The sequence below is a fragment of the Tamandua tetradactyla genome, chromosome 2 (assembly GCF_023851605.1).
Source record: "Tamandua tetradactyla isolate mTamTet1 chromosome 2, mTamTet1.pri, whole genome shotgun sequence".
Taxonomy (NCBI): Eukaryota; Metazoa; Chordata; class Mammalia; order Pilosa; family Myrmecophagidae; genus Tamandua; species Tamandua tetradactyla.
The window spans coordinates 52,274,786-52,294,838 of record NC_135328.1 but is presented as its reverse complement, the minus strand read 5'-3'; positions in this window follow the sequence as shown (position 1 = coordinate 52,294,838).

Below are 20,053 nucleotides of genomic sequence, written 5' to 3'. Positions count from 1 at the left end.
TGCCATTCCTCCCACCAAGAGGTGGCATCCCCCCAGCCCCTGAATCTGGATGGCCCCATGATTGGCTTTGAACACTAGAATGTGAGGGAAGTGACACTGTCTAACTTCTGAGGCTGAGCCTTCTGAGGTTTGAGCATTGGCTTTCACCCTTCTGGAAGAGCTTCCTGTTTGAAGCCAGCTACCATGTACAAAACCACCAGAGGAGGCTCAAGGTAGCCACATGGAAAGAAAGAGAGAGGCCGTAGGGAGGATGCCAAGGTGCCACACACATGGAGTTAGCCTTGGACTCTCCAGCCTAGTTACCAGCTTAGTGCCACCTAGTGAATGACCTCAGCTGATGTTTCTCTTGGTATGGAGACTTATAAATGGGGGAAAAAAAACCAACCCAGCTTTTTCTTTTTAACCTCACATGCCGCCTATACAGTGGTAGAGCAAGGACAGGATAACCAAATAGACACTCGCATTCCGAAAGGGGAAGGACGAGTGGCAAGCAGTGGCCACTGGTCCACAGCAGTGCTGAACTCCGCCATGCGGATGCTGCGAGGACCACTGGCCCTGGGAGAAGGAAATGTTCCTTGATTAGACCCCATTCTGCTTCCTCAGAAGAGCTCCTCAGTCTACTGTTCTCCATGGCCCTTGGGCCATCCTCTAGAAGGCTCTACCTTTTCTATCCTCTCCTTGGCCACATCTGCTGAAGACATTGGAAAGGAGGCCCTCCTTTGGGGTCGAGGTCCAGGGGGTTCAGAGATGTTTCTTGGTTTTGAACAGTCACCCTCTCTTTTAGTCCAGGCTGGCAGCATTTTTACAATGCTCTTTAGGACTTAGCCGAGTTTCTACTTGGCTCTTTGTTCCCAAAGACATACCAGATTTTTTCTAGACACGCCTCTTAGGTTTAATTGCAGGAGCCTTGAGCTTGTAGGACCTCCCTGAGAGCCATTGTGTCTGATTGAAAGGATTTCGGGGTCACCTTAATCCATTCAGAGGTTTTACCCAAAGGTAACAGCCCACCTTTACCCTAAGACTGAATCTTAATTGGACTCTCACACAGAATGCCTCTTAGTTTTATTATTTTTTCTTAAGCCCAGAAAGTCCTGTATTGACTATTTGTAGGTTATCCATTTTGAAGGACCTCTACAGAAGGTTTAAAATTCACAGTTAGACTTCTCAAACAATACATTGCTGGGGACACCAAGTTAAATTTAAAACTCCTATCTGCTCTAAGATCCTATTATGTATTCTAAGCACAAATACGCCAGAAGTTTTTCAAAAATTCATTTGTAACTTGAGTTTTGCAGAATCAGCTAATTGCCAGAGGGGCAGGGACTGTGTCTATTTTCCCCATTTTTTATGAAAAGATCAAGATTTTCAAAAAAACACCTTGGGTTCTCACTCGAGATTGTCTGGATGTTGAACTGCTAAGATTGGAGTTGGGGGGAATCACATTTTCCATCTGGGGGAGAGGTGTTTGTGCCCAAGCTCAGCTTCTCATGGGCACCTCAGCCCTTCTCCCGGCTATAGGCACTGCACCCAAGCTGAGCTTCCTACAGGACAGATGGCTTCTTTCTCCTGATTGGTCTCGACATCTTCCTGAAGTCCCTGGGCATCTGGAATTCTTACTTAGTTTCTCTTTCATTGGACAGAGATGAGAAACAGTTGCATTTTTCAACCCTGCAAATCCAGAATTTCTGGATTTTCTCTTTCCCTTTCATCCCTGCTTGCAAACAGCCTAATTCCTTTCAAAGAGCATCTCCTCTTTATAGTTGCTTTGTGAAATGTAGCCAATAGCAACTAAGATCTGCAAGTTATTCTCTATATCCCAAACTATTTGGCTAAAGCCATAAGGGCAATACAGTTTTGTAAGTTACTGCAGACAACCCTTATGCCAACCATTTCCTGCCATATAACACGAGCCCCCATCTTTCTTGCCCACAATAACTGTTTCCTCTTCACCAGTTTCCTCAGCACTTGCTACCAGGCCCCAGAGCCAATGCTACGTATTCGTTGTTGTTATCATAACATTCTACCTCTCAGTGCCAATTTCTGTATCAGTCAGACTTTGCTAAGTTATACTGCAGTAATAAACAATCCCTAAATATCAGCAGATTGTCATAGCCATACTGGCTGTAGAGTGGCTGCCCCTCTGCCCCACCACTCAAGTTCATATACCTCCATCATCCTGGGATGCAGGCTGAGGTGCAGTCCCCATGTAGAACATAGCAGCCAGAGAGAAAAGAGCCAGAGGTCTGGAGAACAGGATGGCTTTTAAAGATATTGTGCAGCCCAGGCTTACGGTCTTTTCCTCTCATATTTCATTTAGTCAAAACAAGTCCTAAGGCCAAGCCCTATAAGAGTGGGCATGGGAGTTTGCCTTTGTCACAGAAAGTCACAGTGAGTCCCTGACTGCAGGGCAGGGAATACCTGGGAATTATTGCACCATCTCCCGCAGCAGTTAACTTTGGTTACAGGAGACCACGTGTGGGACTTGCACCAGCAGTTTCAGGCCCTTGGCTCAACAAATCCCCACCATAGCCACATTTCACAGATTAGAAAACTGAGGCTCAGAGAGGGGAAGATGCTTGCTCATTATTTAGTATTATAAACAAGATCTGTGAATGTGTTTTTAGACACCCTAATGGAACATTCACATGTCAGGTATAACTCCTATCACATGTCTTTCTTCAACATCCAGGATGAGAAATGTTTGGTGAGGAAGGGGTGACATGGGGCATGGCATTAGCCACCTCCATGTCCTGGGGCGGGGTGGGGCGGGAGGTGGGGGGATGGAGGTGGAGAAGCCTGGACACTGGGGCCTCACGCGGACGTGTGTCCGAGTTGCTGTGGAGGGAGGGAGAGCTGGGGTGGGGGAAGGGGATAGAGTGAGGGAGGCACCTCTCTCCTCCCCAGGGCTGACTTTGACTTTCCCAGGTCATCTGGGTCAACAGGCCTGGCCTTCGGTTATGGGGAAGGCGTGGGTGTGACCGTGACCTTCAGGGAGAGGGGCACGGTCCAGGGCTCTGCAAGGGTGGGAGAGGGCACCAGGCAGAGGGTTACACAACAGGGATGGTGGGAGGGTGCACCCAACACCCAAACCACGTACACACCATGCACACCACAATCACACACACACACACACACCACATAAGCCACACAGAGCACACTCATATATATCCCACACACCATACGTACTGCACACACACACACACACACACACACACACACACGATACTACACATACCCCAGGCCTCCTCCCATCACACACGCACACATACACACCACAGACACACTGACGAAGACTTTTTCTTGGTTTTGAGACTCAACTTAGGGAGAGTCTTTTTTTTTTTTAACTTCAGATTTTTGAAAATGTCACTATTGGGAATAATAAAAATAAAGATGATGAGACTTCACTGAGTGCATCAGGAAGCGTGCTGCAGGCTCTGCCTGGACGCCCTCCCCAAACCCCGGCGGACACTCCGTGAGGGAGGTGCTATGGTTATCCCTATTTTACAGGTTGGGAAACTGGGGCTTGAGGTGCATTGCACAGCTTGGAGTTGATGAATCTGTGACTGAACACGGGTCAGGCTGATTTCAAAAGCCACACTGGTAATGCTCCCATTGATGCATGAACAATAAAATCGAGAGCCACAGCCCAGCCTGGCTGCAGACAGAGCTCTGGGCTTCCTGCCCCGCCCGCCCTCTCCTTGCTAACTTGGGCTCCATCTGCAGACAAGAGGTTCCGAGCACCCCTCAGGCTCACAGAGGCGATCTGGAGGGGAGTAGGAGGCAGGGGCGAAGGGGCTGAGGGGACGAGGAAGGATGGGAAGGGCGCTTGCTACTGGTGCATCCTTCACCTTTAGAACCCAGACCACGCCCTCCTGCCTTCATGGAAGCCCAAGGGAAGGAAGGCAGCAACGTCTGAGACAGCCCCCCACCCCAGGCCAGGCCTCCGCAAATCTGGGTCCTCTGTGGTCCGAGTGAGGGGCTTCCTTCCTCCAGGGAGATGAAGGCTATATCCCTGGGACTCTGTTCTCCCTGAGGCCATTTCCCCCACCCAATCATGGCCCTCTAGGACCCTAACTGGCCTCTCTCAGTAGAACAGGATGCAGTCCCCCGCCCCACCCTCCTTGCGCATCCTCAGGGAAGGGACCCCTGTGATCCTGGTAACTACACCTGCTGTAGAAGGGCCACGTGTCTGGAGCCCTGAGGCTAGAGTACAAAACTGGACACAGCCTATATGCCCATCCGGTGGGGACTAGATAAGCACCTGCAGATACAGATGTACAAATACCGCCACGGAAAAGCGCTATGGGTATAGATTTGGAAAGGAGACCAGATGCATAAACGAAAAGAAGTTACCAAACAGTAGGTATAGTATTGCCTGATTTTTATAAAAGGAAATATTTATATGTGTTGTATTGATAGAAAACCCCTGGAAGACTTCATAGTTAAATCTTGAAATTGATGATCTGGGGAGTGGAATTGGGGAGGGAGATGATTTCACCATTTTTAAAATATCTTTTGTAATTTTTTTTTTTTTTACAAGGAACATGTACTACTTTCGCAATTAAAAAAAAAGCAAATGGTGGGGTGCGGGGGAGGGGCGGGGAGCTGGGACATCAGGAGTCTCTGCCAATGAGACAAGAACCTACTTCCCAAACATCACTTCCAGCAAAAGTAGGCAGCTCTGTCCACATGGTCAGGGCCTCTTTCCCCCTCTCCTGGCATCTTTCTTTCTGTTTCCCCAGCCTGGGGGCTCCTTGGGTGTTTTTAGCGTGACTCCCCCAAGTTTCGACCAAAAGGCATTCTGGGGTGAACTGTGCACAGTCCCAGCCTCAAGACACCGGGATCTAAGGAGGGAGACGGGCGGGTGGGTGATCATAAGAAACAACAGTCGCCATGTGGGGGGTGGGCGCCTCCAAGGTCTGGGCACGCTGCCAAGGGCTGCACATGCATTAACTCATTGAGTCCTGGTTATAATTCCAAGGCTTTTCTCGTTTTATAGAGAAGGAAACAATCTCAGAGAGGGGCCCTTGAAAGCAAACCCGGCCTCACCCCAAATATCTGTGCCCTGGCTGCAGAGCCTCTTTAGGGGACAAAATCCTCCAGCCACTGAACCACAAGTCACCCCAAACAGCAAGAGAGACACTGGATAAAAAGCCCAAAACGGGCGCATAGCATGGTGGATGTGGGATGGATCCGGGTTCCTAGGTCACCTCCTTCGTACTGAGTGCAATGCACCCATTTATTTGGTCCTTGCAGCAGCCATGCTTCTCTGACAGATAAGCAGAATGGAGGTCAGAGAAGCCAAGGTCGCGGTGCTGGAAAGCATGGTGGCTGGTGTCGGAACCCCATCCATTTGATTGCAAAGGACATGTTCCCCGCAGGGGCTAAGCGTCCAGAGCTGTCCAGGGTCCCTAGCCCTTGGTGCCTGCACGGTGCTGCCACAGAACCTGCTCTCCGGCCATAGGTAGCCTCCCTCCTTGTCCCAGTGCTGCCATTGTGCGATCTTGACCGTGTCGTTCTCTGTTTCCAGGCCTCAGTTTCCCCATCTGCACAAGGGAGGGATGGCCCTAGGCAAGCCCTAGCCCCCTTTACAGCCCCAGCATCCTAGGCTTCCACTGGCGAAGCCAGGAAAGATTCCTGGGACCCCCAGGGCTGGGGAGTACTTGGGCGCCAATGCTGTTTTCTGGAGCAGCGAGACCTGGGGCACTGCAGGAGCCCTGGAGATGGCCCCCAGCCCCCCACCACTCCCGGGAGAATCGTCCCGACAGCCTTGCCTCTGACTGCAGCCAGCACCCCCTGGCCGGTGCCCAACGCACCTTTAAAAATCTTTCTCCGGCATTCCTTCTCCCCAACACAAGCACTGACTCTGCTGTGAGATGAGCAGAGAGAGCGAGGGGGAGAGAGAAGGAGAGAGCAGAGGGAGCCGGCAGGGAGAGAAATGCAAATGTTTTTTATCCTCCTTTCTTTTAAATGCTGAAACCAGCCTTGACAGCCTCTGAAAATAAATGGCACCGACTCGCTGGGATTTCAAATTCCGTGATTAAGGGCTGAAGCAAATACTTTTTCCTTCCCTCCCTCCCTCCCTCCCCCGCCCTCCCTCTGTGGGCTGATAGAGCGGCTCGCAGGGCCGAGGACAGCTTTTTGCGAGCCTGCCAGGAGCTCTGATCCGCAGCCTCCCGCCGCCGCCGGCAGCGCTTCTACTTTGGGCTCCCAGGCTGTTTATCAGGAGCGCTCCCGCCGGCAGCCGCGCGAAAGCAGCTTTAAATCCCCTCTCCGAGCCTCGGCGGCCCCCCTCCCCCTGCCTGCCTGCTGCACACACGGGCACACGTTCACAACCCCCGTGTGTGCACACACAGGTGTGTGTGCAGACATTCAGGTACACACACACACACAAGAGCATGCACACACATGCACGCGAGTGCACACACGTGCACACAGCTAGGTCTCTATTCCCCACCCTAAGGAGGAAGCCGGGAAGGCTGCAAAATTGGAGGGATGAGAGGAAGAGGGGAAAGGAGGCCTGATGGAAGAGAGGAGGGAGGACCAGGAACAGGGAAGGGGGGACTGGGGAAGAAATAGGAGGCCAGAGGCTTCCTCAGGGTTCCCAATGTACAGGGCCTGGCTTCAGATGGCTTAGGGAGAGGGGCAGCTTTGATGCAGCAACAAGCCCTGTCCTGCCCTCCCCTTAACTGCTAACTGCTCCCCTCTTCCCTCCCAGTGGCTCTGAGCTGCCTCAATCTCCCTCTTTCCATACTCAGATGCTGCTAAATGCCCAAAGGTCCTGCCACCTGCTCCAGAAGCAGGGACCCTGGCTGTCGAGGAGCCAGGCCAGCTCTAGGCTGCATCTTCTGGGCGGGTTGGATTCCCCATTTGGAAAACAAGGGACTTGCAAGACAGCTCCATGGGGGCCCCCAGTGCTGGGCAACCATGGGGGCCAAGCAGGGCAGCCCCACCAACTCCTTGTTGCTAACCCTTTCCCTTTTATAGATCAGAAAGCTGAGGCTCAGAGGAAAGTCACAAATCTAGAATGAGCAGCCAGGATTCAAGTTCTGGTGTGTCTGGAAGGGAGGGGTAGGATGGAGAACCCTCCTAGATGCCCTGACTCTTCAAGGGCCACCTGTGCTCAGAGACAGCACCCTGAGTGACACCCCCATCCCCTCTCCTGGGTTCACTTTCTGTCTAGACTCTGCTGATGGACAGTGATAACAGGTGCGCCCAGGTGCCAGGGAGAGACGGCCCCACCCCCAGGCATCATGCCCAACTAATGGGGAGCTAAAAACGGGGCATGAGGCGCAGAAGCAAGGGCTCGCAGTGCCCTCGGGGGTTGCATTTAGAGGAGCTACCCCGCAAAGGGCAGGGTGGGCATGGTTGTCACTGGCAACCTATTGGGGGGGGCATTCATTGGGACCTTCTGTCACCACACTTTGATGCATACCCATGGCGCTAGACTGGCCATGCCAGATGCAGGGGGAGGAGGAGCCACACAGAGCCTCCAAGCCAGCTCTGCAGGCCTGGGGTGACTCCACCCCCACCTGCCACTCCCCCTCCACACTCACATTGAAGCATCATCCTCCCCAGGACATGGGCAGGGCAGACCCAGCTTACCGAGGCTAGCAAGGACAGTGACGACACTGCTCCCACTTACTGTGCATGGTCCTGCACCCCGTGGAGCCTTCACTGTAAACTCACCCATTTTACAGCTGAGGGAAAGTGGAGGGTCAGAAAGGTTAAGTGACTTGCCCGAGGTCTCCCAGCTGGAAAGAGAGAGCCAGGATTCAAAACCCACATGTACTGCATTCTGTCCAAGGCAGAGTTGTAGCAGAAACCCCATATGTTCTTTATGTGCAAAATTATTCCCTTGAACTGTATGCAATTGCTAATATTCAGCCATTTTGACCCATAAAAATGTTGATTTTGTGCAGTTCAACAACAGAGTAGAACTGATTGTTCATTGGCTCAGTTTCAGGGCAATAAGCCTTCAAAGCAAAGCAATATTAAGTACAAATTGGGTGCTGCGGTCCTTACTTCACTGTTAGAAGCTCCATGGGCTCTCCTGGCACACAAAGGACCGTCAGTAGTAGGTAGCGTTATGTGACTCCTACATCTAGAAATGGGGACACTGGAACCCAGAGGGGGGAAGCGACAGAGGAGTAGAATGGCTTTTGACCTGTAACTGCTCCTGTCCTGGGGTCTCTCCCTTACACCTCTCAGCTACAGACACTGAGACTCTGGGGCAAAAAAATATATAGGATGCCTGGTTAAATTTGTATGTCAGATAAACAGCGAATACCTTTTTAAGATAAGTATGTCCCATGCAAATACTTACCCTAGAAAAATTATTCACTGCTTATCTAAAATTCAAATTTAACAGGGCTTTCTGTATTTTATCTGGCAACTCCATCTGGGAGCCTTTTTTTAAGACAGGCTTCAAAATAGGGTGCTCTTCAATCCAGAAACCCAACAATAGGCAGGAACGACACTAGCATCCTTGAAATTGGGAACAGTCTGGAGAGATGAAGGAGCCCAGACTTGCAGGCTGGACAGGGTTCTTCGATCTTCTGCTTGAGGAACTGAACACTGGACCCAAAGTCAATCAGGAGAGCCCCGGATTCGATGCAAAAATGTGAGAGTAAAATGAAATGAATTAGCCCATGATGGATACTGGGACAGAAGTTGCCAAGTGCCATGTTACCCACCAGCACCCAGTACCCAATTGTGGCAAACTTTTCCCAGGTCTACAGCTTAAGAGACATTGTGACGTCACCAACTGGTCTTTTCGGGGAAGGAAACATTCCTTTATTCTACTTTGTGTTAAATTGTAATGTGTTTCATGAAACAAAGTGATGGTTGATGGTAGGATTTTTTATATGCTATTTGTTTTGTTTTCGTTAACATCCTTCCCTAGCAAAATAAAAAATTGTCATCTTCATATTAGTCCCCCAGGTCTTTTGGAAATTGTATTGGCCTCTGAAATGCAAAAGTTGTGGGATTGTGCCCAGTAATCCTTCAACTCTCTCATGCACCCAGATCCAGCTGGAGGAAGAGACGGCAGAGAGGAGACGGGGTCTTGGCTAGGGGCGTGCGGAAGTGGGGGTGGATGGCCGAGGGACAGACAAGCATGGTCCCAGGACCCTGTACTTTGGACCCCAAGGGCCTGGCACTGGGAGAATGTTCCCAGCTTGCTCTGTGCCTCCTGTTGCCCCCAGCCCGCTCCACTGAGGCCTCTCCAGAGGAGCAGAACAGCTTGTTACAGCTTCCTGGAAGGTGTGGCCCTGAGCACACCATGTTCTGGAGGCCAGCAAGGGCACGTTCTGGGCTCTGCCCGCTGGACCGTGTGTGGGCACCTGCTCCAAGGCAGCGGCTTGGCAGGTGCCGGCCAAGGGCAGCCGCATATAGCCTAGCTAGACAGTGAGCCCAGTGAACCCCGAGATGGCCAGCGACAACACGAACATGGGAAAGTTCAGGCCACCCCAGGGGCCCGGCAAAAGGCCCTGGAGACCCCAAAGACCCATTGATGGGGAGTGGGGGGAACCTGAAGAGCACAACAGCAAGGGCAGCTTGTCTGGAAACTGTCCATCCAGGGAGAAAAAGGTGAACAACACTCTGCTACACTCACAGCATTTTAAACTTTGAAGCTCCCAGCAAGTTGGCCCTAACGAGAAGCGGAGGAACTGCGGCAGGCAGGGAAGGAGCTTCTCAGAGGTGGAAAGGAGGGAAGGGCAGAGGACGTGGCCAGGTCTCCATGCCCTGCCACCCTGGGAGACGTCCTGCCCCACAGAGACCCCCAGGTAGGGCTTTCCAGGCAGGGCAGAGCGACCAGAATTCCTGGCTGCATTTTGGACTGAGTCTGACCATGAAGCTGGAATGCACGTGAGGATTAGAGCAGGTCAGGTAAACAGCATAGTGTGTCATGCCAGTGAAGTTCTGTGGTTGCTGCAGCAAGTCCTGGCACACTTGGCCCCAGTGCCCCAGACATTTAAAATCATACAGCGGGGGTGCAACAGAGGGACGCCACAACAGCCCTCTCAGGGATAAGGCTCCGGCTTCAACAATTGTAAGGACCTCCCGGGTTGGCTCTCACAGCCACCTCAGTAAACATCGCTGCTTCCTCCGGCCCATCCTCACCCCCCAGCCCCAGCTCCAGGCACAGCCCCAGGGAGGTCAGAATGCTCTTTTGCCTGTGTTTTAATGGCAGTGAAAAGTGGCGCTGAGTTCAAATCCCCACTGAACTCAAAACCTCCTGACTGGGTCACCTTGAGCAAGTAGCTGCCCCTCTCTGAGCCTCAGTTTCCTTTCTGTAACGGGGAAGATGAGCTCCACTTCCAAGGACTGTCGTTAGAATAACAATAAACAACAGTGTTGAGAACAGGCTCTGGCCTGTCAGAGAAATACCTTCCAGAAGCTTCCATCGTTCCATGCCGATGAGCTCCTAGGAGACATCTTCAGACCTCTCCACATTCAGGGAAGCATGGGCTCCATTTGCATTAGGGAAGATTTATTTTATTTTTAAAGAAGTTGAGGCCACTTTGCAATCAGAGCCCTCGTGGCTGGAGCAAGGAAGATGGTCGGAAGGGTTATTAATCAAGGCTTCTTAAGGACATGCAAATCAGGAGAAAGCTCGAGTGATTAGGAGGCAATGGGAGCTGGAGTCCGGCCTCAAATCCCGGCTAGAGAAGAGAGAACCAGAGAGCCTGGTGAGGTCACACAGGCCTGTCTGGGGGCCGCAGCCAAGGGGGCTGGGAATAGTGGACTGTGAGTGAGTGGGGTCAGAAGAGAAGCCAAGGATGGCCATGAGAGAAACAGCCACACGAAGGTGGCCAGCCCTGGCTGGCTTCCCCCCATCCCCTGCAGCTGTAGAGCTTGAAGGGCTGCTCTGGCAGGACCACCTGCCTGGCTGGGACCTGCCCCCCTTTCCTGACTATCAGAGGACAGCTGTTGGGAGAGACAGGCCCATTGGGGTGCAGCTTCTGGGGGCAGGGGAAATGTGGTGCTGGTAATTTGTCAGCATCTACTGCACCCAGTGGTTCCACATGTACGGTCTTGACCTTAAGGAAAGAAGTTGGTGTGGGTACACACAGTGCCGCCCTGGGGATGCGCGAGTAGTGAGAAACTGGAACCAAACAGTGTGCAACTCGGGGGGCTGCCTGAGCTAGTGATGGGATGTGTTTACACAGTCTCCCTTTGAAAAATGATGACGTAGATGGAGGGAGCCACCACAACATATTGTTCAGAGAGGAATAAACAAAGTGGGTTGCAAAACTCAATGGGTAATGTAAACTCAACTTTGGGGGAAAATATATTTACCTAAAAAGATCTGGAAAGGTTGTCACAGAAATATTAACAGTGGTTATCTGGACCAGAGGGTAGATTTCAGATTATTGATTATTTACTCGTTTGTATTATTATTATTATTATTTTACAATGAGCATATGCTACATTTATAATTAATACAATTATTTTTTTTCCTTTTTTAAGAAAAATGCTCTGTTGCTTCACCTCTGTTTTGGTTTCCTGGATGCTAAAACAAATACCACACAATGGGTTGGCTTAACAACAGGAGTTTATTGGCTTATGGCTTCAGAGGCTGGAAGCTTGCTTCCCGCTGGGGTGGGGATCTTCTGGCTGGCCATCTTGGGGGTTCCTCGGTTTTTCCCTCACTTGGCCATGTGCATGGTGGCATCTTCTTCTTTCTCCTCCAGGTTCCACTGACTTCCAGTTTCTGGCTGCTCCCATGGCTTTTCTTTCTGTCTGAATTTCATTCTGCTTCCTAAGGACTCCAGTAATCTGGATTAAGATCCCACCTGGCTCAGCTAGGCTACACCATAACTGAAGCAACATCTTCAAGAGATCCCATCTAAGTGGGTCCATCCCTGTGGGGCCAGGGAATGGGACCTGAACACACCCTGTGTCCCCCACACATGATTCAATCCCTGACGACCTTACACCTCTCCCCAGTCCCTTGAATATGAAATATCTCCGTGAACCACGAGGGTGACAGCCCCCCCCACCCCTGCTTTCTGGATTGCCGATGGGGCCTGGGTCTATGGGCCTCCTTGGGCCTCCTTGGGCCTCCTTTTCAGTGCAGGGCAGCCACGCACCAAGGACCAGGGACTCAGGTCACTGTCGGTCAGCTCCGTATCTGGCTCCATGGTCTCCTTGCACGACGTTGGAAAAAACAAAACCAAACAAACAAACCCAGGAGGGCGGGGGTCCCTGGCCACGGGTATAGGTCCAAACTCTCTTCCTACACCCTTGGACCACAGATGTTTGGGGTTCAGACTTGTCGTTTTTCAGAAGAGTAAGATGGGATGTATAGGATATGTTAGGTAACACCCCCAGCAGGCGGGCCGCCTCCACTCCCTCCCTCCACTCTGCCTGTAATCAAGCACATTAATATCTCTGCAGTGAAATGTACAAATGTTCGCATCAAGGGGGATAGATTAAACTACAAATAGCCTTACGTCAGTTGAGGTCAGGTTTTGCCTCCTAGTGAATTTGCCACAAATTTGGAAAAGAACTTTTGGTTTTCAAACCTTTTATTAACTTTAGGATTCCAGTTAAGGGACCAGAGGATTGGGCTCATTTATTTGGCTGTCTTCCTGTTTGCTACCCCCAGGACCAGGGCCAGCACTGTGGGTCGTGTGACCCAGGCAGTCCCTCAGGGCCCCTTGCTTAAAAGGCCCTGAGACTGGATGAATGCTCTGTTGTCACAGTCTTGAAATTTTTAATAATTTTTGAGCACGGAGCCTGGCATTTTCCTTTTGCACTGGAGCTTGACACAAGGCAGTCGCCCCTTAAGTGCTGGCTGAGTGAAGGAATGATATGCCATCCTTGTGCTGTCCCCACCCTGCCCCTCCCTGGTTTTCAAACAGCGTGGACAAGGAGAACCCACCCTCACCAGGATCCAGAGCGGCCTGGGTCAGGCCGGCAGGGTTTCAGAGCTTGCTGCCCAAGTCTCAGAAACTCAGGGTGGGAGGCGTTTAATTCCCTAACGTGCACCCTGACTCGCCTGGACGCACACGCTGCTGAGAGCTCACTGTGAGTTTGCGGTGAGCACAGCCTTGCCTCTGTCTCCTCTTTTCCAGACCTTGATCTTAGGCAGATGACCAGACCTCTCTGAACTTCCTCGAATAGATAAGGGGTCAACTCCTGTCCTTGACAGCTTCCAGGCCAACCTTTGGCTGCCAGGAGGACTGGGGCATCTGGGCAGGAGACCTCCTTTCTGCCTACCATCCGGGGAGCTCCGTGGGGCAGGCCCTGCGCCTGTCTTTTCCCTGTGTGCCCCCAGCCTGGGGCCAGGCACAGAGAGGGCTCAGAAAATGCTTCTTGTGCAGATGGGAAAGGAGGAGGATTCTTCCACATTGCAGGATGGTGGGAGGAGGAGTGAGGGTGAGTGGCTAGAGGACTTTGTGAGCACAGGCCGAGCACACAGTAGGTGTCACATAAATGGCACATGCTGCTATTGGTCTCATCTCTCATACCCTTCTCCTGGGCCCATGGCTGCACCCTTCCCAGGAGCCCGGGGGTGGACTCTGGGTCCAGGGTCTTCAGTAGGTCCCTGCCCAGGGAGGGCAGCAGGTGAGCCCTGTCAGGGGTTGGAGTCCCTGGATGAAGGCTGGAGGCCAGAGGGGTAGAGAGGGAGGTAGCAGGAGGGGAGGAAGGCAGAGGTTTGGTGGAAGGAGTCCAGGCACGTCCTGATACCAATTAAGGCAGCTCTGGCGCATGGGGGTGGGGGGTAAGGGGGGGCGGACGGCATTTATCAGCCCGCCAGGGAGGGGCTCGGCAAGCTGTCCTCCGGCTGACAGATTAGACAGCGGACAATTAGGTTTCAGGCAGGCGGGCGCTCTCTGTCTCTCTCTCTCTCTCTCTCTCTCACACACACACACACACACACACACACACACACACACACACACGCACGCACGCACGCACAGCCCTTTCTCCATCCATCTGCAAGGCCCAGCGTCACAACTCAGCTGGGCCCCTGTCCAACCCCCGGTGGGAAGGGCAGAGGAGACACAGAGCTCTCACCTTGGGGTGGGGGGTGAAGAAGGCACCTCAGAGAGGCTCCCACACCCCAATCCTACAAGGGTCACAGCTCAACACCCCGTGGTCGCTGCACCAAGCATCACTTCCAGTTGGATCAGGAGTGGCAGTGTCCTCAAGGAGCCAAAATGTAAGAGATGACAACCATGGTGGTTAAAGCTGAACAGGGGCTGAACTCGGACCCGGGCTGCCCAAACCTGAACTCAGACCTGAGTTGAACGCCATCCTTCAGGAAAAATAGCCTCTCCCTTTCATTCATTGGAGTCTGTGATTCATGACCCAGTGGAAGGAATGTGTGAGGCAAGAATAGAGGATTTTGAAGGACTTCTCAAACCCAGAGGAAAAGTCTTCAAGATTCTAGAATGTTCTGCTCTGAAGATGCCCTGGGATAAATCAGAAATGCTAGAAGGAAGGATGACCCCAAAGTCCTTCTTTGGTAAAGGCAGAATTGGTGGCAATCTCTGGGAGCTCTCCTATGGCTCAAGACCCTGGTCTCTGTCCTACCCAGTAGGCATCCCTGACCTCTTCTGAGTGTTAGAATGCTGTGGCCACCTGCAGGAGGGCTCTTCCTCTAAGACTGTCACAGGCATCCAATACTCAACAGGATCAGAGCTCAGCTCATCAACTTCTCCTGGGCTCTCCATGCTGGCAGGTGGCACCATCATCACCCCAAGGACCATTCCAGGCATCTGGGTTTTGGCCTGATTGCTCTACCTCCCCCACATTCCACAGACTTAATCATCAAATCCTGTCCCTATTATTTCCCAATGATCTTTCAAGACCCTCCCTTCTCCTTCCCCACGGTCACCACCCTAACCCAAGCCACCAGCCTCCCAGACTTTAGACTTTCATCTCTACTCCATTCTCCTCCCGGTAACACAGAGGCCATCTAATCGCCACCTCCAGTCATGCCACTGCACTGTTTCAAGGTCTTCCTGTGCTCCCCAACCCCTTCCTCCCAGAAGGAAGTCCAATCTCCTGATGCTCCTTCCAGCTGGGTCTCTCCACATACCCAGTCTGCTGGCTCCATTCACTCTTCATGCTCTGCAGTGATCTTGTTTATTTATTTGGTTGCTCCGTTTGCTCCCTCTCCATCTCCCGCTGGAATGTAATTTGGGAGTGCAGGGACATTTCTCTTTTGTTCACTCTGGTCAGCACCTAGCACGGCAAGGACTCTACACACCTATGGAATGAGCGATTGGATATGAAAACTGCCCCATCGCCTCTGCCACCGATAGGTCTAGATGCTGCTCTCTCAAATTCTCCACCCAGGCCACACCCACGTGGAACTCCCCTGGCTCACTGCACCTGCCTTTAGCCACTAGCTCCTATCAACCCTTCTGGCCTCAGCTTGGATGTCACTTCCTCTCAGAAGGCTCCCTGGCTCTCAGCTGGATCAGTGCCGATTACAACTCAGACAGCCCCTAAGCCAAGGAGGCCTGTTTTCTTGACTGTCTCCTCCATTCCACTGTGGGCTTCCTGGGGTTGTTTTGTTCACAGTGCCTGGCACACAGTGGGTGCTCAACAAATATTTGTCTAACAAATGAAAAAGCCCAGAATGATGGCTCCATCCCTGGCAGAACCCCTGGCTTCCTCTGGCCCACTCTCCTCTTTGTCCAGGGCTCTGCGGGCCCAGGGACCAAGCCCAGTGAGACACACAGGGCAGTGGTCAGTCCAGAGTGGACATGGCTAGGGCCTGGTTGAGTGACACAGACAGAAAACAGTCTGGGGATACCTGTATCTGGGTACTCTGCACTGAAAAGGGGGCAAGAGCTTATGGGATGAGCTGAGCTTTGAAGGGCAAAAGGACAGGTAGGGAGAAAAAACAGAGAAAATAACACGTGTTCATGAACCGTATACTGGACATTGTACTGGGTGCTTTACACGGGTTTCCTTGGTTAATCTTCATTACAACGTTTAAAATAATCAGTCTCATCCCCATTTATAGATGAAGGGTGGTCACAGAGCAGTATCACATAGCCATATACGGCAGATCCAAGATTCAAACCCAGGTGCAGCTGGCTCCAGGACCCATGTCCTTGCTACCATCCATCTGGTTACCCTCTCCTGTACTAGAAGGAGAGGGAACACTGTGAGGACAGAGGGAACCCCGTGGGGACAGAGGGAACCCCCTGGGAATGGAGGCAGGGAGGCTGGACTGGACACGGAGAGTGAAAGACAGATATCACCTAAGAAATTTGCAAAAAATTCTACTGCTCTGAAGGTCAGCAGTGAAAGCCTGAGGAGAAGAGGGCCAGTCATTTATCCCTTCTGTGCCTCAGTTTCTTCATCTGTAAAATGGAGACAATAATGGTACCTACTTCACAATGTGGATAAATACCTTTGAAATGCATAAAACAGTGCTTGGCACAGAGAAAGTGTGAGTGAAGAAATAAATTAGGAATGTGGTGGGTCTGGATCCAGGCAAAGGGGCCAGGCCAGGCATGAGGATTGATGTGCTGGGAGTGGGAGTGAGTAGCAGCTTCTCTTCCCCCAGTCAGCAGTTGAGGCAGACCCTTGGAGAGTCCGGGGAGGGCAGTGGCACCCCACTCTCCCCCTGGGTGTTGCAGGCTGGAGGTGAAGGGAGGCTGCCCAGGCTCAGTCCCCTTCTGATCCAGGGCAGGAGAGAATAAGCATCCTTCTCCCTTCCCCAAAACAGATCACGCATGCATAGGGACCACAGACCCCAAGGAAATGAGAGGAAGCGAGGCAGGTCCCCTGAGGATGAGTGTAGACTGTCAGGGCATGACAAGTCCCTCATCTGGACCAACTACAGCCTAGAGAATCATGAAGACACCTCAAGGGAGAGGAGTGGCAAGTGCTCCTAACTAGGTGTCACATAGATGGCTGCTTTTCAGTTGTGACTCCATCATTCATTTGTTCAGTTACTTAACCATTCATTCAACAAACAAATAGTGGGCACCTGCCCTGTGCTAAGGTTCTGGGGTATAATGTGAGCACACAGACACAGCGCCTGCCCTCAGGGGCCTTACAGCCTTACAGAGGACTGACAGGGAGGCAGGCAGATCGGGAGGATAATGACACACAGAATCAGTTCATTCTAATTGTAGTGAGGACACTGAAGCAGTTCAGACCATCGCATGAGAGTGGAAATGGGGGCCCTGAGCCAGACCTGCAGGTCAGGGCAGCCCCTGCTGAGGTGGTCACATGCAAACCAGCTCTGAAGGATGCATAGGGGTTTTCCGTGAGGCTGAGGCAAAGCACTGCACCTCTCTGAGCCTTAGTTTCCACATTTGTAAAATGCTGGTAACTTATGGTAACTGGTGCATCAGCTACGCTAGGGGAAGTGAAGAATCTTGGTGGTTCTATCAGGGTAAGAAAAAGGAGGTCTTTCTTCTAAGAATCAACCCAGTGGTACAGATTTACTCTATTAATTCTTCAAGTTGAGGGGCATTGCTGATGACAGAAGAAAGAGTCATAATCTCAAGATCAGTGATCTATACCTATGACCCCAATAGGCCAAGGTTAAAGGCAGAATCTTAAGCCTGTGGCTGAGCCACCTGCCCCTCTGTGAGTCACCTGGCTCAGAACCCTCTCCTCCTGCGGCCTCGTGACTTTGCCCACAGGAGGACAAGCCCCTCACTCTCTTCTCTCTCTGCTCCCTCTCCTTTAACTCCCTCTTCCTCCCTGCTGTCTCTCTTACTCCCTGAAGGCAGAAATCAGCAGTTTGGAAGGCCAGAGCTCTGCAGTGGCCGAAAATCCCCTTGGTCCGTGGGTGCCATTCTTGCTGGCTCACAGCGTTCCCTACCCCCACGGCCAACCCCAAATACAGAGTCTCTACAAAGCCCCTTATTAAGAAATTGGTCAATTTCCTGCTAATTAAAATAAATACTATGGCACATTAAAGGCCAATTAATTTTCAGAGCTGCCAGGGAAACAATGTCTTGAAAATGTGCCCCCCCCTCCTTGGAAAAGGGCAGCCATGCAGCAACTGGCCGCAGGAGAAGCTGGGGTGGATGACGCACTTGCCGAGAAGGTGGGGAGGAGGGAATGGCCAGCTGTGGTCAGGGATGCAGGGAGGGGCTCCTGGGCAGGGCTTCCTGTTTCTCCGCTCCCTCTGCTGCTTAGCCCTGGAGCTCAGTGACCTCAATCCCCCCCACAGAAAACCCAGGCACTAAGCACATGACCCCTTGCCCGATCCCACCACCCAGAACACACACTTTCCCCGTATAGGCATGCTTAGATTGTGAAAAAGAGGGGATTCTGAAAGGTTTGTGATCATCAGTCTCGGCACCCTAAGTTATCTCACTGAATCCCACACTGACCTGGAGGGAGGTGCCATCATCGTCTCCTTTTTACAGATGGGGAAACTGAGGCCCAGAGCCACCCTATCTCTCTCACCCAAGGTTACAGCTCCTAAGGGCAGAGCAGAATGTATGCCTGGCCCTGCCTGACTATAACCACAGAAACAGAAACTGGTAGCAGCTCCTTTTGCAACACTGATAATCTTTCTACAATATAAAAAAAAGGGCAGGGTGGTGCAATGGTGGCTCAGTGGCAGAATTCTCCCTGCCATGCCCGAGACCCAGGTTCGATTTCTGGAGCCTACCCATGTCAAAAAAAAAAAGGGGGCAGAGGAATCACCATGTCTGTATAAAAATAAATTTCATCAACTGGAAATGCTCATGTTAAGGCTTATCTGCCTCCTAATCATAACGAGAGCTCCCATATGCTGAGTGTTTGATATATACAAGCACCCTGCCAGGCCCTGTACAGCCATCATCTCATTGTATCCTCATGAGTGTCATTAGGCTCAGAGAGGTTAGGTAACATGCCAAGGTCACACAGCCAGCCCCATGTTTTAGCCACCACAATCTTCTGCCTCTGAGGTTCAAGTTTTTGCATTTCCTGAAGGTCGAAGCCAAGGTCTCCGGGTCTTCTCCTTTGCAGGGCAGTGAGCCACAGAAAGAATGCTAGGTGCACTGTGCAATCTTTAACAAGCCCCTTTCCCTCCCTATACCTCAGATTTCTCAACCACCAAATGGGGAGGGCTGGACTTGATATTTCCTCTGGCAACCTGCAGGTGCTCTGGTGCTGGGGCAGTGGGGTCAGAGGACAGCAGAGCATCTGGCCAGACAGTAGCAACTGCCTTCTCTCTGCCAATGCAGGGAGATCTGGCTGCCTTGAAGCGGATGGTTGGAAGAGGCCCTGTGGTCAGACAGAGTGACCTGGGAATGGGGGTGGGGGGATGGGGGCAGGGGCTTAGCCAGGGCTAGCTGCAGAGTCATCCTTTCTTTCCCTTTGTGGAAACTCACAGAGAAGTGAGAAGGGCATCCTCTCTGATCCTAGCAGCTCTTAAAGGGCCTGGGAGCCTATTGCCTGCATATTCCCTGCTCTTTCCTCTACACCCTATCCTCAGGAGATCAATCGCTCTGCCCAGGCCCGGAGAAGGAGTGGAGGTATGTAGGGGAGTGGCTAGGAGGAGAGGTGGGTTGTGAGGGTCCCCACAACTCCACCTCGCACTGAGCTCCATGTTGGAGTTCCCAGCGTTTCCTAGATGCTTCTCCCATTGGAATCATCAGAGAAGCGCTGAGGCGTCTTCTTTCTCCTTGAGGACAGGGAAGGAGGAGAAGGAACAGGAGCAGGAAGAGCGAACCCGCCGTTCTGGGCCGTGCTCACTCACTGTTTCAGGGATTGATTGCTCCAATTGTCTAACCCGCTCTAAGGAGTGCTCCCTGTGTGACAGGCCCAGGGCTGGGTGCGAAGGACAGGAAAACCAACCAGCCGCGCCACTCATGCAGGAGGCAGTGCCGTGAAGTGCGAACATCAGACAGGAAACAAACATGGACAGCACATTAAGACAACTGCCACTTCGCTGTGTGTGCACAGAACTCTGGAAACAACGCACTTGCCGGAAGGGCGGCTTCCAGAGCAATGGTCAACTGAGTGGGAGGGAAAGCGGTGTGGAGGGAAAAGGGCATTCCTGGGAGAGGTGGGTATCGCATGAGCAAAGGCCTAGAGGCACAAAAGAACATGTGTTTGGGGG